Source organism: Stylophora pistillata, chromosome 3 (assembly GCF_964205215.1).
Source record: "Stylophora pistillata chromosome 3, jaStyPist1.2, whole genome shotgun sequence".
Taxonomy (NCBI): domain Eukaryota; kingdom Metazoa; phylum Cnidaria; class Anthozoa; order Scleractinia; family Pocilloporidae; genus Stylophora; species Stylophora pistillata.
The window spans coordinates 36,653,465-36,670,657 of NC_142521.1; the positions used below are offsets into that span (position 1 = coordinate 36,653,465).

At 38.7% G+C, this 17,193-nt stretch overlaps 1 protein-coding gene, 1 long non-coding RNA gene and 2 pseudogenes across 4 annotated transcripts in view; 2 read left to right on the forward strand and 2 right to left on the reverse strand.

Annotated features, from left to right (window-relative positions):
* LOC111346873 (guanylate-binding protein 6-like) overlaps positions 1–16,632 on the reverse strand; it is a 16,722-nt pseudogene extending 90 nt beyond the window's left edge. The window contains exons 1-8 of the transcript XR_015998871.1: positions 16,372–16,632; positions 15,683–15,869; positions 14,515–14,773; positions 13,943–14,238; positions 13,178–13,432; positions 2,642–2,764; positions 1,663–1,710; positions 1–439 (exon numbers count right to left, since the gene is read on the reverse strand). The exon at positions 1–439 is cut by the window's left edge and continues 90 nt beyond it. The product of XR_015998871.1 is annotated as a guanylate-binding protein 6-like (transcript). The remainder of the gene's footprint in view (positions 440–1,662; positions 1,711–2,641; positions 2,765–13,177; positions 13,433–13,942; positions 14,239–14,514; positions 14,774–15,682; positions 15,870–16,371) is intronic.
* LOC148735895 (NLR family CARD domain-containing protein 4-like) overlaps positions 1–17,193 on the forward strand; it is a 105,966-nt gene that overhangs the window by 30,435 nt on the left and 58,338 nt on the right. The window lies entirely within an intron of this gene.
* LOC148735899 (uncharacterized) lies at positions 2,782–5,678 on the forward strand. Its single transcript, XR_015998873.1, has 2 exons — positions 2,782–4,912; positions 5,476–5,678. It is a non-coding gene; the product is annotated as an uncharacterized LOC148735899 (long non-coding RNA).
* On the reverse strand, positions 8,986–12,555 carry LOC148735900 (uncharacterized; annotated as a pseudogene). The gene is made up of 7 exons (XR_015998872.1): positions 11,971–12,555; positions 11,334–11,567; positions 11,070–11,178; positions 10,529–10,632; positions 10,198–10,313; positions 9,967–10,040; positions 8,986–9,499 (listed from the first exon to the last, which is right to left on the reverse strand). The product of XR_015998872.1 is annotated as an uncharacterized LOC148735900 (transcript).

The window sequence follows — 17,193 nt, forward strand, 5'->3', positions numbered from 1 at the left end:
ATCAAGAACATGTCCATCATTATTAAACGGATTGTATAACTTTAAGGTAGTTAAGTCGTTGCAAGTCACAGTAGAGGCCTTACATGACGCTACACTTTGATAGGGTGGTAGCGACCCCACCTAAGACTGGTATCATTTGCAGCGCTCGATCAAAGAATCCCGGCTTTTCAATTTGCTGTCGTCGGCTCTGATTGAGTAGCAGCTGTTGTCTCAAGCTCTCCACTGTCTTCTCCATGCCTTCATTAGATTTCTGCATTTGTGCAAGTCGTTGGTTAAGTGTTTGGTGTTCTTGCATGAAATTTCGTCTTTGTTTTTCAGCTTGCATCATTCTCGCGTTTACCATGTTCTCCATCTGTTGTCGTTGGACCGCTGCTTCAGCTTCCATCTGTTCACGGAGTCTCTTTGTTTCCTCCTCCTGTTTTGACTTCAGTATATTTATCTATTTACCAAACAGGAAAAAGTTGAGGTCAGACAGCCATAAGAGAGTCATGGTGAAGAATATAATGGCATTTACCCTTGTTCCCCCTTTGTGCAAAAAGCATTAAGTGTCTCAGTCGCTCAGAATGAATTTCTGGTGAGAAAAACTAAAATAAGATCTATTCTTGTTGGTGTGAATCAACTAAAGATACATTTAAAGGTAATTGTAAATGACAAGGTTTTTATGAGGTAATATTCTTATAACATAGAAATTATGGAACGATGAATTTAATTTGGCTCATCACAAAATGAAGAGAGAAGGAGCTGGCAGAGACGAAGGCCCCAGCACCAGGACTCATTCAGACAAGATGCCACCTCGGGTACCTCGAGTGATCATCTTCTCTGCTACCAAAATGGAAGTTGCTCAAATAACCTGGAGTGAGTTTTGCTCACGCTTTTACCAAAGGCTTTGTAGAGGCGTGAGTAGTCCAGTGGTCAGTGCGCTGGACTCTAGGTCAGATGGCCCGGGTTCAAGTCCTGGCTGGGGCCTGACGTTGTGTCCTTAAGCAAGACGCTTCACTCACATTGCTTCGTCTTCTCGGATAGGACGTAAAGCCGGAGGTCCCGTCTCCTGCACCTATCAATTAGTTAATTTCGGCAAGGGACGTTAAAGAACCCACATCACGAGATTACTGTGATGTGGTCTGGCCTGTTTACTGGGAAGGGGGGGAAGGGGGCATCTGTAAAAGTTTCTCCTTTATTAATTGTAAACTGCCGCCGGCAGTCTGGAAAAGTCCCCCGCACAGTGTTGTAAAGCGCATTAGAGCATTTACATGGAAATGCGCTATAGAAATTGATCTATATATTATTATTATTATTTGTTTTCTCCGTGTTTCCTTGGAATTCGCTATAATTGATCGCCATGAAATTCTTGTGTTTCTATTCCTTGGAACAAAGGTGTGACTATTCAGCGCTTCCGTCGGAGTCAGCATAACTCACCAATAGAATTCAATGGTCCTCTTCGTTCACTTTTAGTGATTTGGAAAACTGGAGATCGTCAAATGGTGGATTTGACGATGGTAGATTATTTATGATGTGGGATTAATGTCAGTGTCTCAGGAACTGCGCACCCACCCCTCCCTTAACAGACATTAGTCCTAACTCGTTATTATTTGACTGTCGTTGGTCAAGGGAGGGGTAGGTGTGCAGTTTATCAGATACTGACACTGGTTCAAAATGTCTAACTTCCTTCTGGCGCTGGCGATTTTCTTGTTGCAAACGCTCGTATTCTTCCTAGAAAAATGGATGAAAATTCAAATCAACATAAGCTTTGACCAGCAGATGATAATATTCTATTGCATGTAAAAATAATGAATCTTATTATCCAACTACACTTCTTTGAGTAAAAATAACGCCATAGATCAGTACAAATATCACGCGCTATTTGTACTCTAGAGTACCGGTTAAACAGGTTTTCTCGCATCGCGCAAGCGAAGAATTGGATTGTAGCTACGAAAAAAAAAAAATTGGCGGACAATTTGAATCATATTTCCGACGACGAAGAGTCGGAATGGCTCGCAAATGTAGATCTAAGTTTATTAGATGAATCGAACGAAGAAAAACAACTAGACGACCAGGAAATTTCTTTATTTATTGAACAAAATAGAAACAGCAACGCGACAACACGCCAATTCCGTTTCGCTTCGCATACTTCTGTCATGCACTCCCCGAAATAAATATCCACGAAATTCGCCCGCACTGAAATAACAGTTTGGCCTGTTGGATAATAAATAACTTATTAGACGTTCTGTTGTGTAGTATCGCTGAGTATTTTTACTCGTCATTTGTATTTTGACTCGCCCTACGGGCTCGTCAAAATACGGCACAACTCGTAAACATACTCAGCGATACTACACAACAAAACGTGTAATAAGGTATATATATTTCATACTTTTTGTCAGAAAACACAAAGAAAGGATGAATTGCGGTCAGCTTATGTTCTCTTAAATCTCAGTTGATTGAGGTTTTTGAGAAATGGAATGCTATTATTCCATATATTTTCGGTTTTTTTTATTTTGATGTAGAACATTAAAAGAAATTCCCATTTAGTTTCCCATTCCCTTTTTTCCCTACTCCCAATTTGCCATTCCTCATTTTCAATTTCGCTAACATCCGCTAAAAGTAAATATGATCAGCACGTCGATTAAAGGTGTATCATCAGTACCTCAAGTTTTATCTTCTCTTGCTGTTGATAAGCTTTAGCTGCAATTTCTCGACTCAAATTCTTGTCGAAATCCTTTAATTGTTTCAGCACGCCTAAGTATTGCTGCATTTCTGTCATAAGTTCCTGGGATAAAAGTACAACTTTCACTTACAGTCGTTGCTTTGTCTGTTAGTTTTCTTTACAGTAACTATCAGCTGTTATAGTCTCTTGAAACTACATAATGACTACTACGAGAATCGCAATGTACTTGTACTAAAGGAACTGCATTCAATGGATATCCATATCTTTTTTTGTTCGTGAAATTATTAATGTCAAAAATTATGTAAGATACAGATCATGAGGGGACGCAAATCGTCTGCACTGCAAGTACCCCGGAAAGTCCCATACATTTTCTTAGACTAAAAGTCTAAGAAAATGTATGGGGCTTTTTGAGCGCTCCAGGCAGCTTTCCTGTAAGGCGTCATAATCTTGTTGCTGCCGACATCGATGTGACAGACAATTGCTTTTACAGTGTTTTTTTTGCCGGCTTATATTGTCATCAAGTTTCAATAAGACAGCTCTCATTTTTCACGAGAACAATAAAGTTTTTGTAAATTACGAGATCGGATGCACGTACTGTTTCAACTAATTCGCTCTTCTTGCTTGGGAATACATTAATAAAATGTCGGCGGACCTTGAGGCCTCCACAAAGCTGGAAATACCGAATAAACGGGGGGTAAAATCGCGAAAAAATACTCCCAAAGAGAAACGTAAACAAAGTAGAGAATGGAGAAAGCGAAAGCGACAGCAGAAGAAAGCGGGTAATCTGGCTTAAGTTCTGCCTGGCATCAATGGTGGACCAAATGTGGCTGAGACAAACTCTATTGATAAAAAATCATTTTCTCCAAATCTGGATACAAAATAGGTAGGTAACGAAAGCGGACTTATCATGCTTAAGGCTAATTCTAAAGAAGAAATGGAAAGTAATGTGAAGCTACCACGATTAACAACCGTTTTAGATGTAAATTATTCAAGATCAGCAAGAATGCTTCGGAGGGCGCTTGGAGACGATGCAAGACGCAGACGGGCTCAATATTGAAGGACGTTTTTGGCACAGACAACTTTTAAACGTATTGGTAGTTAGAAAAATATCCATTTGAAGAGTCATCACGAGACTCAGGTAAACAGAACTTCAAATATTCGAAAAGGCTGGTTGCTATGGAGTGACGTCATAAACCGGCTAAGTGTATTTGCTGCCTTATGTTTTGTTGTGAATGTTGGTTTTGTGGTGTATCAGAACTCAATACCGTTAAATTTCATTAAAGATCCATCAAAGTGCCTGAGTTTGATTTTGCAGCTTATAGTGGTTGATGGAAGATGCATTTAAAGTTAAATTTCCCGTAGGTACTATAAGTTGGAATCATGCACCTGAAACCATCTGAAACCCCCAAGGAAACTATCTGAAATTACCTGAAAATATCTCGAAACAATTTTAAACAACGGAAAGCACCTAAAAAACTACGGGTGACATCAGAAAATAAGTGTTAACAATCGAGTTTATCCACAGGGAACCCGGCTTACGGATATCGTATATAATGCCCTACAGTACAGAATAGGCACCACAAACAGGTCTTCAAGGAAACATTCCATTGTTCTTGTTGAAAACACACTCAATTAGTTCTACGAATGGCTGGGAGTTGCACGGGAATATGCGAATTCATTTCTTGACAAAGCACTTGCGTGACAATAACAACATGAGATCACGAATGCAAAGAAGAAACTGTTTTAAATCGAAAGAAATACGTAAAGTTTTTTCAACGGGCTCATGCAAATTATATATGAAAAAGCCCAGGAAGGCCTGAAGATTTTCAAACTTCCTAAGGAAATTTTGAACATTGTGTTTTTCTTTAATCAGAGACGAATTTATAGCGTGACCTAGAATTTCACTGACTTTGACATTGCAAAAGTGAAATATATGTGGATTTTTTGCAAGGTATTTTACTGCAAATGACAGAATATAGCTGATGAATGGTGGCCTTAACTTCCACTGCCTAAGTAAATTTCAGGTGGTTTCAGGTGATTCCAACTTTTAGTACCTACGTTAAATTTCCAGGTTATGTCTGTCAATCTTGACTCTTCATATTTTTTTTTTTGCAATGTTTTTATGTCACATGTCGAGCCATGTTATGCTACTCAAGCAAAAAGGTGGTGATACTAACAAATATATAAATGAACTTTGCCAGCGAGGCCGGATTGGACACAGAGTGCTGTGTATTCTGCAAAGTTATTAAGGTAGGTTATACCTGCAATTGCTAAATGACATGCATCATAGCAGAATTCTACAATAACACAAAACATTTTCAGGTTACCGGTATTTGTGATGCAATTTATTTCTAATCAATTAGTGACAGCTTTCTTGACTTTATGGAAAGGCAGAAATCTGTCCACAAACATGAACATATTTTATCTGTGGTGAACAGGGATTATATATCTACAAATAATAGTGAATATTATGACTTTAGCCAAGTTAATTCATTATTAAGTCGTACGCGCACTTTATTGATAGGAATGTGCCTGTCCTGATGTTCCTCGTGGGGAAGTCTGTGCTGAGTGTTTCCCAAAGAGCAAAGCAAATATTGGGGGGGGGGGGGGTAGGTACAACTCTGCATTTCCGTATTGACATGCATAAAAACGTCCAGCTTGCAGTATGGTACTTCACTTTCTATTTGGAACCCATGTCTTTAAATCTCACTTGGGATACTCAGTTTGACAGACAGTTACCAGCAGAAATATGGTAGCTTTGGATTAAAAAGGTGGAAACTAAATTCACTGTTTTTTTTTTCTGTCTGTTTCAGATGGACAGGATTAAGAGATGACTTGCTCTTTCCCCTTGAAGAGGAACCATGTGATGTCAATTTATGTGCTCTGCATGCAATGTATAACATTTGAATTTTTAAATTGTGTATACCTATTGTAATATGGCACAGTCAACATTGTTTTCTTTTAAAGAAATCTATTTTCTTAAAGTTTAATCCTGTAATAAAAATATTTTTGTTTAGTGTTGCCTGATCACTTCTGAGATAAATATATATTTGTCATATTTCTTTGATTAATATAGCATTCAGCATAATGCCAGAGGGCTTCTGGGATATATAGCAAACTTAGTTTTTCATTCACGGTTAATAGAGGGAAATGCTGTCTTTCCTTTCTGGTTCACCCAGGTTGAATTCCTGGCATTCAATGTAATGCCTGAGTGCTTCAGGGATAAATAAAATACTTAGCTTTTCATTCATGGTTAATATAGCGAAGTGTTGTCTATCCTTTCTGGTTCACCCAGGCTAAGTCCTGGCATTCACAGTAATGCCGGAGCACTTCTGGGATATATAACATACTTAGCTTTTCTCTCATGTTCAGTATAGGGAAGTGTTTTATAAACTTTCTGGTTCACCCAGGTTGTAGTCCTAGCATTCAGTGTAATGCCTGAGTGCTTCTGGGATATATAACATACTTAGATTTTCATTCATGATTAATATAGGGAAGTGTTGTCTATCCTTTCTGGTTCACCCAGGCTGAAGTCCTGGCATTCAGTGTAATGCCTGAACGCTTCTAGGACACATGACATACTTAGTTTTTCATTCACGAATATTATAGGGAAGTGTTGTCTATCGTTTGTGGTTCACCCAGGCTGAAGTCCTGACATTCAGTGTAATGCCTGAGTGCTTCTGGGATATATAGCATACTTTATAGTTTTTCATTCATGGTCAATCTTGGGAAGTGTTGTCTATCCTTTCTGGTTCACACAGGCTGAAGTCCTGGTATTTAGTGTAGTTAATGCCGGAGTGCTTCAGGGATATATAACATACTTAGCTTTTCAGTCATGGTTAATATAGGGAAGTGTTGTTTATCTTTTCTGGTTCACCCAGGCTGAAGTCCTGATATTAAGAGTAATGCCTTAGTGCTTCTGGAATACATAACATACTTAGTTTCTTTGACAATCACGACTTAATCTAGGGAATTGATGCCTATCCTTACCGGTTCACCCAGGCAGAAGTCCTGGCATTCATTGTAATGCCTTAGCGCTACTGGGATATATAACATACTCAGGTTTTCATTCATGGTTAATATAGGGAAGTGTTTTCTATCCTTTCTGGTTCACCCAGGCTGAAGTACTGGCATTCAGAGTAATACCTAAGCGCTTCTGGGATATATAACGTGAAGAAATTCTTGTGACCCAAACTGTTCTGCTCTTTGAGCTCTTCACCTATCTGCAGCAGAGTGACAATAATAAATGGTCATTTGAGACACAAATTTGAAAAACAGTTTCATTTACTGCTAGAAGGCGCCCTGCAAACCGCGATGGGAAGAGAACTTCAAAACACAAAGTGCTGCGAAAAAAAAAAATGAATGAATAAATCAAGGCAAAACAAAAGCTGGTACATTTCTTTGCGAAGCTAGATCATGAAATTTCTGATGTGATGTTTTTGTAGGACGTAAACACATGACGACGACTGATTTCCTGACAAACTGGGCAATATGAGATAACATGAATTATGCAACAACACGAAATAATGCGCACAGCCTCAAGTAATCTATATACCGTATTTCCTTGAATAGGCGCCCACCCCTCGGCCATCCAAACTTCAAATGCGCTGGAATTTTTCTTGTTGACAAAGGGGCGTCTCTGGGTGTGCCACCTTAAAGTACAGCCTAATTACTATGATCATATAAAGAGTTTAAAAATACAGAATTGCTGGGTTATACTGCACTTTTGGGTGTGCCACCTGAAAGTACAGCCTATTGACTATGATGAGAGAAAGAGTGTAAAAGTACAAAATATGCTGGGTTAAACTGCACTTTTGGGTGTGCCACCTTAAAGTACAGCCTATTGACTATGATGAGAGAAAGAGTGTAAAAGTACAAAATATGCTGGGTTAAACTGCACTTTTGGGTGTGCCACCTTAAAGTACAGCCTATTGACTACAATCAGAGAAAGAGTGTAAAAACACAAAATTGCTGGGTTATACTGCACTTTTGGGTGTGCCACCTTAAAGTACAGACTACTGACTACGATCATATAAAGAATTTAAAAATACAGAAATGCTAGGTTATACTGCACTTTTGGGTGTGCCACCTTAAAGTACAGACTACTGACTACGATCATATCAAGAATTTAAAAATACAGAAATGCTGGGTTATACTGCACTTTTGGGTGTGCCACCTTAAAGTACAGCCTATTGACTATGATCAGAGAAAGAGTGTAAAAGTACAAAAAATGCTGGATTAAACTGCACTTTTGGGTGTGCCACCTTAAAGTACAGACTAGATTACCATCATATAAAGAATTTAAAAATACAGAAATGCTGGGTTATACTGCACTTTTGGGTGTGCCACCTTAAAGTACAGCCTATTGACTACAATCATAGAGAGAGTGTAAAAGTACAAAAAATGCTGGGTTACACTGCACTTTTGGGTGTGCCACCTTAACGTACAGACTACTGACTACAATCATATAAAGAGTTTAAAAATAGAGAAATGCTGGGTTATACAGCACTTTTTGGTGTGCAACCTTAAAGTACAGCCTTTTGACTATGATCCTGGAAAGAGTGTCAAAATACAAAAATGCTGGGTTATACTGCACTTTTGGGTGTGCCACCTTTTAAAGTACAGCCTGTTGAGTATGATCATAGAAAGAGTGTAAAAATACAATAATGCTGGGTTACACTGCACTTTTGGGTGTGCCACCTTAAAGTACAGACTACTGACTACAATCATATAAAGAGTTTAAAAATACAGAATTGCTGGGTTATACTGCACTCTTGGGTGTGCCACCTTAACGTACAGCCTATTGACTACGATCATAGAAAGAGTGTAAAAATACAAAAATGCTGGGTTATACTGCACTTTTGGGTGTGCCACCTTAAAGTACAGTCTATTGACTACAATCATAAAAAGAGTGTAAAAATACAAAAATACTGGGTTATACTGTATTTTTGGGTGTGCCACCTTAAAGTACAGTCTACTAAATAAGATCATAGAAAGAGTGTAAAAATACAAAAATGCTGGGTTATACTGCACTTTAGGGTGTGCCACCTAAAGTACAGATTTCTACATACAATTAATAGGAAAGGTAATAAATACTAAATACTAAATAAGAAAGGTAATTAATGCATACTGTGAAATTGAAAAGGAAGCAAGTACTTACAAATGGTGCCCATTTCAAAAGCGCTCTCCGACGAAACATCTGGGCATTGCACGATATAAACCACACCTCATAATTTACAGAAAAATAAACAAGAACTGTTGAACCACAAGTGAAGGTACTCGCCAATGCCACCTCTGGTATCAAAGACTTACATCAACACGGGACTGACAAAATGTAACACAGTTAAGAATAAAATTCTTAGCTGCATTTACATCTGTGTAGGAGAGCTTCAACTTGTCCGGCGGAAGGGAGAATCCCACAATCTCTTCAAGGTTTTGAAGAATTTCAAATTCTGTTGGACCTGAAATGTGTTTTATCATAATGGGAAAAATAATAGATATACCCACAAAGTGAATCAATTGTAAAATACACACAAAGCCAATAATTTGACCACTCATGCACCCGACATAGAGCTAACATGAATATTCTGCTTTGAAATAGCAGACTCCTGACCACTCTTCTTCTTAACAGAAATTCTATCACCATGAAAAGACTCTGGGCCAAAGCACTTCAGGGCTTGATTGGCTTCTAGAAGTGAACCAATCTTGTAGGCAATCAGACCAATGGATGCAAGCAACTGCTCTGTATTGCACATCTCCATATGTAATGCACACAACTGAATGCTAGTAAGCTCTTCATCAAGGAGAAAAAGGAGATCCTCCCGGATTCCAGTTGATCTGCAAATTATGGATAACAATGGTGCATTTACAATAATTATATTGTAAATGGGTACCCCAAAAGGAGCAGGGATGGCGTAGCGGTGAGAGCAATCGCCTCTCACCACTGTGGCCCGGGTTCAATTCCTGAACCTGGCGTCACATGTGGGTTGAGTTTGTTGGTTCTCATCCTTGCTCCACGGGTTTTTCTCTAGGTCCTCTGGTTTTCCTCCCTCCGCAAAAACCAACGTTCCAAGTTGTGTCCCCAATTAGCTTCAAGCTAAATACCCCTGATACATTATTAAAGTTTATTATTATTATTATTTATAAATAAAAAAAAGTCTTATGAATATCATGGCAATAAATAAATGGTGGAAGGTGGCTGCTCTTACCAACGCATCAACTTTGGTACCAAAAAGGCCTCAAGCACTTCCTACATAAGCCTGTGCATTATTTAATGATCATGAATGGCTAAACTTAAAGTATACCTGTCTATGTTACACTTGCTTCGTAAGCATTCTAGGCAGGTTTCATCTGGGGCCACTTCATGACATTTGCAACCCTAATGGGAAATGAAATTACCTCAAAATAAATTAATATTATCTTACAAAATTTTTTGGTTGCATTATTAGAGAAGACTGTAGCTTGTATATTGTAACTGATGAACTACAACTAAGAAATGCTCATTGATCCACATGTACACCAACACAAATACTAACCCTGATTGCATTGCATATAAAGCAGAATTCTACATCTACCCCTCGACCACCAAGTTGAAAATCAAGATCCCCTTTCTTTACCAAAAGAAAGATCAGTGTTTTGTAGTCCAATGAAACTAAGATATGACAAAAAAACAACAGCAAAAAAGAATAATGATATGACATACCCCTGGTACATGTAGAAGATTAACTTACTGTTTAAAATAATGGTCATTGATAATGAAAAAAAAAACCCTCAATTAAGTTTCTAAAAAAGAAAGTCAGCCTCCTCCCTTTTAAAAAGATTAATGTTAATGTTCTTGCAAATAACAAAATGATAGAAACATCTTACCATCAAATTCTACATTGAACTTCATGCCATCAACAAAAATTCCTTGGTTCTTGATGATTCTCTTTTGTTCATTTAGATCCTTTAAAAGTACCTTCAGGCTTTCCCTATCAAAATAACATTAGGCATGAAGACAACCGATGAAACTTGTTGTTTATTCAGAGCTTATGTTGGGGTAATGTTCTTATAATGCAAAAGGATTTGCAGTTTTTTTCCTCTTTCTGTTTAATTCATAATGTGTGGGTATTTTTTTTTTTTTTTTTTTGTGTGGGTGTGTGTGTGTGTGTGTGTGTGTGTGTGTGTGTGTGTGTGTGTGTATTTGTGTGTATTACATTTGTCAGATCTTAGAGCCAGTACTGGAAATTGAGTCAACAATACAACTATGAAAACTGTAACATATATGTTCTATAAAACTATGAGCTTTCAGTAAGGAAAGCTTTATAAGAAAGTGTCTCTACTTTGCAAATTAAAAACTTTGTAACCACGTCAAGCAAAGGAGCAAAAGTATTTAAGTAACATAAAATAATAGAAATTAATGATGAACCTGTTTTCTTTACAATTGGCAATGGCCAGTGGGTGAACAGACTTTGCACTCTCTATGTTGTAAACAGGGTTAAGACAGGGAACCAGACCAACCAACACCTGATTTCTACCTGATCATAAAAAAATGATAATAGAAATGGTTATTATAATAATTTCATTCTCATTCATGGGAACAAAAATTATGCATAACCACACACTTAATCTGAGATAAGGTATTGTTTTATAATTTATGGCAGCAGACTTAAACCTGACAGTCAGTATTTACCACAAAAGGGTCTTCCATCTATCTTCATCAGAAGTTTAAGAGTTGGTGAGCACACATTATGCAGCCTTTGCTCGCGGACAATCAACTCCAAAACAGGAAACAAATCCACCTGATAACCTTGTAAAGGAGAAGGCACCTTTTTCACATCCATGTATTTTTACAAACTCCAAAGATCACTTTTTTGGCCGCCTTCATTTGGTTAAGGTTCAACAATATTGGTGTGTCAGAGGATTTCTAAAACGGAAGCCAAAGAAAGAAAGCAAAAGAAAAATTAAAACAACAAAATTAACATGAAAAATACATTTGATATAACTGAGGTTTAAAAAAATTAGCTATTATCATAGTAATAGTAAATAATAATGAGACTTGCACTGTGGAACTGCTTCCAAGTTGGGATAAATTAAATCTGAGTGCAGACATATCCTTTCCAAAAGAAGCCTCTTAAGATTGATAACTAATAACAGACCTTAGTAACCTCTGTCCTTCCAAGTTAGCTATTATCATAGTAATAGTAAATAATAATGAGACTTGCACTGTGGAACTGCTTCCAAGTTGGGATAAATTAAATCTGAGTGCAGACATATCCTTTCCAAAAGAAGCCTCTTAAGATTGATAACTAATAACAGACCTTAGTAACCCCTGTCCTTCCAAGTTTGGTGATATTGATTACAGCTTGCCAAGTATTACCAGATACCCTTGCCTTGGTCTTGAAATATAATAGCACCCAATCTGGAACTCGGAGGCTTTCCACGTATAAGGAAAATGTTTCATCACCAACAAGCTCTTCCACCGTCCGTTTAACTCCTTTCTTTAGGGCCACATCCTCCACAATCTCATTTACAATAGCCTTGGCCTCAGGATCACCAAAAGCACACATGCTGGAAAGCACCGTTGATAAATTTTCTCGGCTCCTTTCACAGATGCCATACAAGTGCATCTTGGAGAACGCGGCTCCCCCTTTTCTCAATAAGGAAAGTCTTTTCTGGGGTCTCCAAATCATTCCTTTCAGAAATTTCCTTTAGATTAGGAGAACTAAGACTGCCTCTGTTTGGAGGAGTCAAATGAACCGAGACAGGCATTTCTTTCGTACTAGCTAGGCGGAGTGTTGAATTGAGGGGTCATTGTAAGGCGCCGAGCTGCACGTGGTCGCTCGCAATTCAAGTCGTTGCCGTCTCCCTTGAGGGAACTCAAATCCAAGCCATTCAAAAATTCTTTAATATTATAAATCGCGGCGGATCCTCCTTCTTCAGAACCTCTTTTTTCCCTCAGAATAACCGATACAAGCCCAAAAGACGAGCAAACAACTTCAAATGCGCTGGAATTTTTCTTGTTGACGAAGGGGCGCCCATCGAGAAGCCGAACTTTGTCGCTTTCAATTCGGCAGAAATCTTCTAGAAAAGTTGTCAGGATCGGCGATCGCTTAAAATATTGCAGAGGAGTAATTCCACAAAATTCTGTTGTGAGCACATACCAGTAATTATGCTCGCTTAATGCATCACTGACGACGCGAGAGAAGGTCGAAAAACCTTTCCTCAGCGCCATTTTTGGGAAAATAACTAAGAATACTACGTGCACTACAAAGCAATCTGGGAAAAAAAAAAAAAGAACATTGTCCAGATCTAAAAACAGACACTGTCCAGATCCAACCGAAAGGGGCGCTAACGATATTAACCACGCAAACGCTGACATAAAAACCACATATTTAATTGGATTAGAACGCCTGGGGAGTTTGATGTGTACTTCCAGTGCAGACGATTTGCGTCCCCTCATGGAGGAGGCTTCAAACTCATTCATTTTTCTCATTCCTGGTCTAACTTTTAATTTCAAATAAAAAGCATTTCTACCGGATGGAATTCGAAGAACACAGCGGCGCAAATTTGTTTAGCTCCGGTGGCACGATCCTTATAATCCTGTTCAATCTTTTTGTATCCTGCTACGATGTCGTCGAACATGACTTTGGCGCCTTCCTTCCCGTGAAGCTGAGCGAGGATTGGGTCCAAGTGTTGGTTTTTGAGTTGCGTTAGGAGAGCGTTGCAAGCCTCTCGAGTGAACTGATCATTTTCAGTCTGCCACCTGAAATAATCTCGTTCAGCAAGCGACTGAGAAATAAAAAGAAGAAAAGACCTTTCACATCTATTATACTTTCCCCTGCTGTTGTTGGTTTTTGTTTTACGTGTGTTTCCAAACAATAACTGAACCGTTATTGACTGTTCTTACAAGTAACTTAATCAAAAACATTGAACTGAATGACAATTTTCCCGGCTTAGGGCCGCAAAGAATGCTAGAAAGCATAGTTACTGTTTTTTTTTTTAAGTATTCAAGATTGTCGGAGATGCCTTCGCACAACTTGGTTTCACCGCGTTCGAATTCCGACCAGGTACTCTTCCGTTTTTAAATATTTCATCATGATCCAAAACCTCTAGCCTTATTATTAGTAAAATCTTGAAAAGTTTGTCCCGTTACAATTATCGAAAATTTCACTCATCCGTACAAAAAGGTTGGGACTGGGGAGAGCAATGGACGAATTTTTCAAAAGGTCGTGGGAATTTTTTTTTTTTTTTTAGAGTACTGAATGAGGTATATTTACGCAATATGTAAAAACTCCTTACCATCAGTTCGTTCATGTACTTTTCGCTTGTAACAGAGGATATTCCGATTGTTTCAAATTCTAACTGACCGATTGCTTGGTCAAGTGCAGTTTCATGATATTTACGAATGTCTTCGGAGTCACAAGGCAGCTGATTAGACAGTTTTGATTGCATGATGGCGTTATAGACATGCATGGCTGCGTGCGTTGCTTCAGAACATTTATCAGTTACAAATGTGTCCCACGCTGACTGGATATTAGGAATCACTCCGGGAGTGTTGATGGCCTTCACATAAAGTTCAACCAAAGTAGCCAGACCTGGAAATAGAGTGGGTTATCGAGGGATGGAAAATTGTCGGTGTACTGTAGACAAAAGGTTTAAAAAGTAATCTAAAAATGAAAACATAATATAGGATTGGGAACGATAATTCAAGAAGTAGGCCGTAACCTAAGATTCCAGAGATTTTGTTTATCCCTCTAATATTTTCTTCAAAATTGTTAATTTTTGAAAAATACACATAAATCTATGAGAAGTTACGTGTTGCTCTCTAACAGGAGATGGAAGTTGACAGAAGATCCAATAACAAGCTTTACCTTGACCAGTCACCAGTTCTCCATCGTTAAAGCTGCGCTTAGGAGTTAAAGTAATCTTCAGCAAGACCTGGAACTTTTCTATCTCAGAGAAGAACTCACTGTTGATCTGACTTCTGTTTCTGTTGATGTTTTTCATGACCTCTTCATCTACAGATGGTGGAGGTAGTTTGAAGGCTTCGAAGCCAGGGAAGAAACGCAAAATGCTTTCAGCGACTTGTTGGGTGTGGTCTGCCTGTTCCATTCCTTGATCCTTGAAAACCTTGTTGGATTTAAAAGCAGTTGTAACAAGGAACCAGTCAATATCTCCTGGGGTGGGAGGGAAGGATTTTTGAGGGAAGACAGTTTTAAGGGAGGAACAGAGTGGGGAATCATGTTTATCATCAGTGTATAAAAGAGGGACTGTAGAACATTAAACAGCCTTAGGGAGGATCAGGTAAATTTTAGTTCGACACAACCAAAATCCTTTGCCCCCCTCCCCACCTCCCCTCCCCAAGGGATAAACAATGACCGGTCTCTCATTGTCTGGTGTTTTGTCACGGAAACTTTGCGAATCTAAGGGGACAAGGAAAAAGGCTACCACGCCTTCTTTTATTTCTCCTGTATGTGTACAGAGTTGAAATGTGCTTGCTGCTCGAAAAATTTATAACTGTTTACGAACCAATTTTATATACGCCTCGCCGGGTATGGAGCAGTGTTATCAAGGTGACCTACTCAATCAGTCTCGTTCGTTTATTGGACACGACTGCGGTTTTAGCGTTGTCAAAATGTAAATAAACTTAGCAGACTTATTAATTACCATGGAGGATAAAGAAAGCTTCCGTCTCTTGTTTTGGTTGAGTCAAGAATATATTTGAGTTTAGACGACTTGTAATTAGATATATACATAGTTACAACAATCAAACAGCTCATAAAATAATAAGAGTAGTTTATCCAAACGGCCTATTCCATTCCGAAACCATCACACCTCCAAAAAGTTAAAAAATGACCCTTACATCCAAGAAACAAAGCCATTTACTCGAAGACTCGGGTATATCATTGATAGAACACACTTTAATCATTAAAAAAGAGTACTCCATTGTTTTCAGTTTGTAGTAGAAGATAGTTTTGGGAAGCGTTTGAATAATCCTTTTGTCATTTCTGTCCAATCTTTCAAAATGAGTTGCCTTACCCTTGAAAGGAAGTACTCCTTAATGTCTCTGCGGTGGGGTGGAATAGACTGAGTAACATCCCTGAGCAGCCAGATAAAGAATGGAAAAGTCTTGTGGAAGAATTCTGTGTCGTCTTGAGGACCACTCGCACTCACACTGCCGTCGTTGGAGCGAAGTCTTATTCGTTGGGACAACTTCATGATAAAACTGCGAAATGTTAAGAAATTTTCTCGTTTCATCTATCGCGCACGGTAGCTTTCTTTTTCTTCTTTGTTCAGCTTAGTATCTTTTTTGGGCAAAAAATCCTTTAAGGTTCTTGTTTCACTTTTGCTTATTAAAGAAGCTATACAAGGACTTGTTTTAACAGGAAAATTTTGCCGGTGTAAGCTCGGCTACCATTCTGTGCTCGAGAAATAAGGCGGACTCCTTCCCATTAAGCGCTCAGTAGAAGGTTTGTGTTCAAAACTGGGATCGTTCTTGTCGAGGTTGTGGAGTGCATATATCGGAGCTAGTTTTCACGAATAGGCTTCAACATCTAACTAAAAGAAATTTTGAAAACGCCCCACGTTCACTAAAGCTGTTTAAATATCGCCCCTGGGTTTCACCAAACTCCGGAGTACACGTAGACGTATTCCCAGCTCATGAGCTCCCTGCACCCCACCCCACCCCGGTTATTTCCCCATCCTTAGATGTACTTGTTAAAGGATACTCCAATCCATGGAGATCATGTCTGAGTGGGAACCCCTGCTGAGTTGTAGATCAACACAGAGGCCAGCAAAACAGTGAGAGTAAATATCTGATTGTCATCCACACCTCCTCTCATCACTGCATCAATTCCCTCAGAGACTAACAAGATCACGATACATTCTTTGCCAGTAGAGTCCTGGAGACCCAAATAGAAAGTTTCAAATTGTGTGAGCTTTGGTGTGTGTAACGTGAATACGGAGATTATCATTGTTTTAGTCAAGCCAAAAATAGTCAAAATATATTTAAATTGAATATAGAATCCTTGTAACTGGTGTCGAAGGCAGTAAATACTCGCTACTATTAGAATGACTTTTAAAGCAGGGCAGCTTGATTGTGGTCAGAAGCGGAGAAAACGCTGATTTCAAAACTTCCTTAGCGTGCACGACGTTGAGATTGCTGCACTGTCTCTATAAGACAAGCCATGCGAAATTTTATGGAAGAAATGTTTGTTACATTAATGCTTCTTTCATTTAGTTTCCTCTTATTCTTGGATACACTAGCGGGGAAAAATATACCTCACTGTCCCCGCCCCAGCTTTTTTACAGGGAACTTTCAATTCTTTATTCGACATTAATAAGTCATAAATTCAGACATTCACAAACACTCTATTGCCACAGAAACCTAACATACTCATCAAAACATTTGTCCTGGATCCCTAATGCTGAATGCTTTCAAAACCTGCTATGCTTTTACCAATTGGGATTTAGTAATCGTGTCAATAAATGAGCAAAAGACAGTCGCAGCTGTCAGAGAACATTGAGCGGTTGAGGTTACTTGCCAGTAA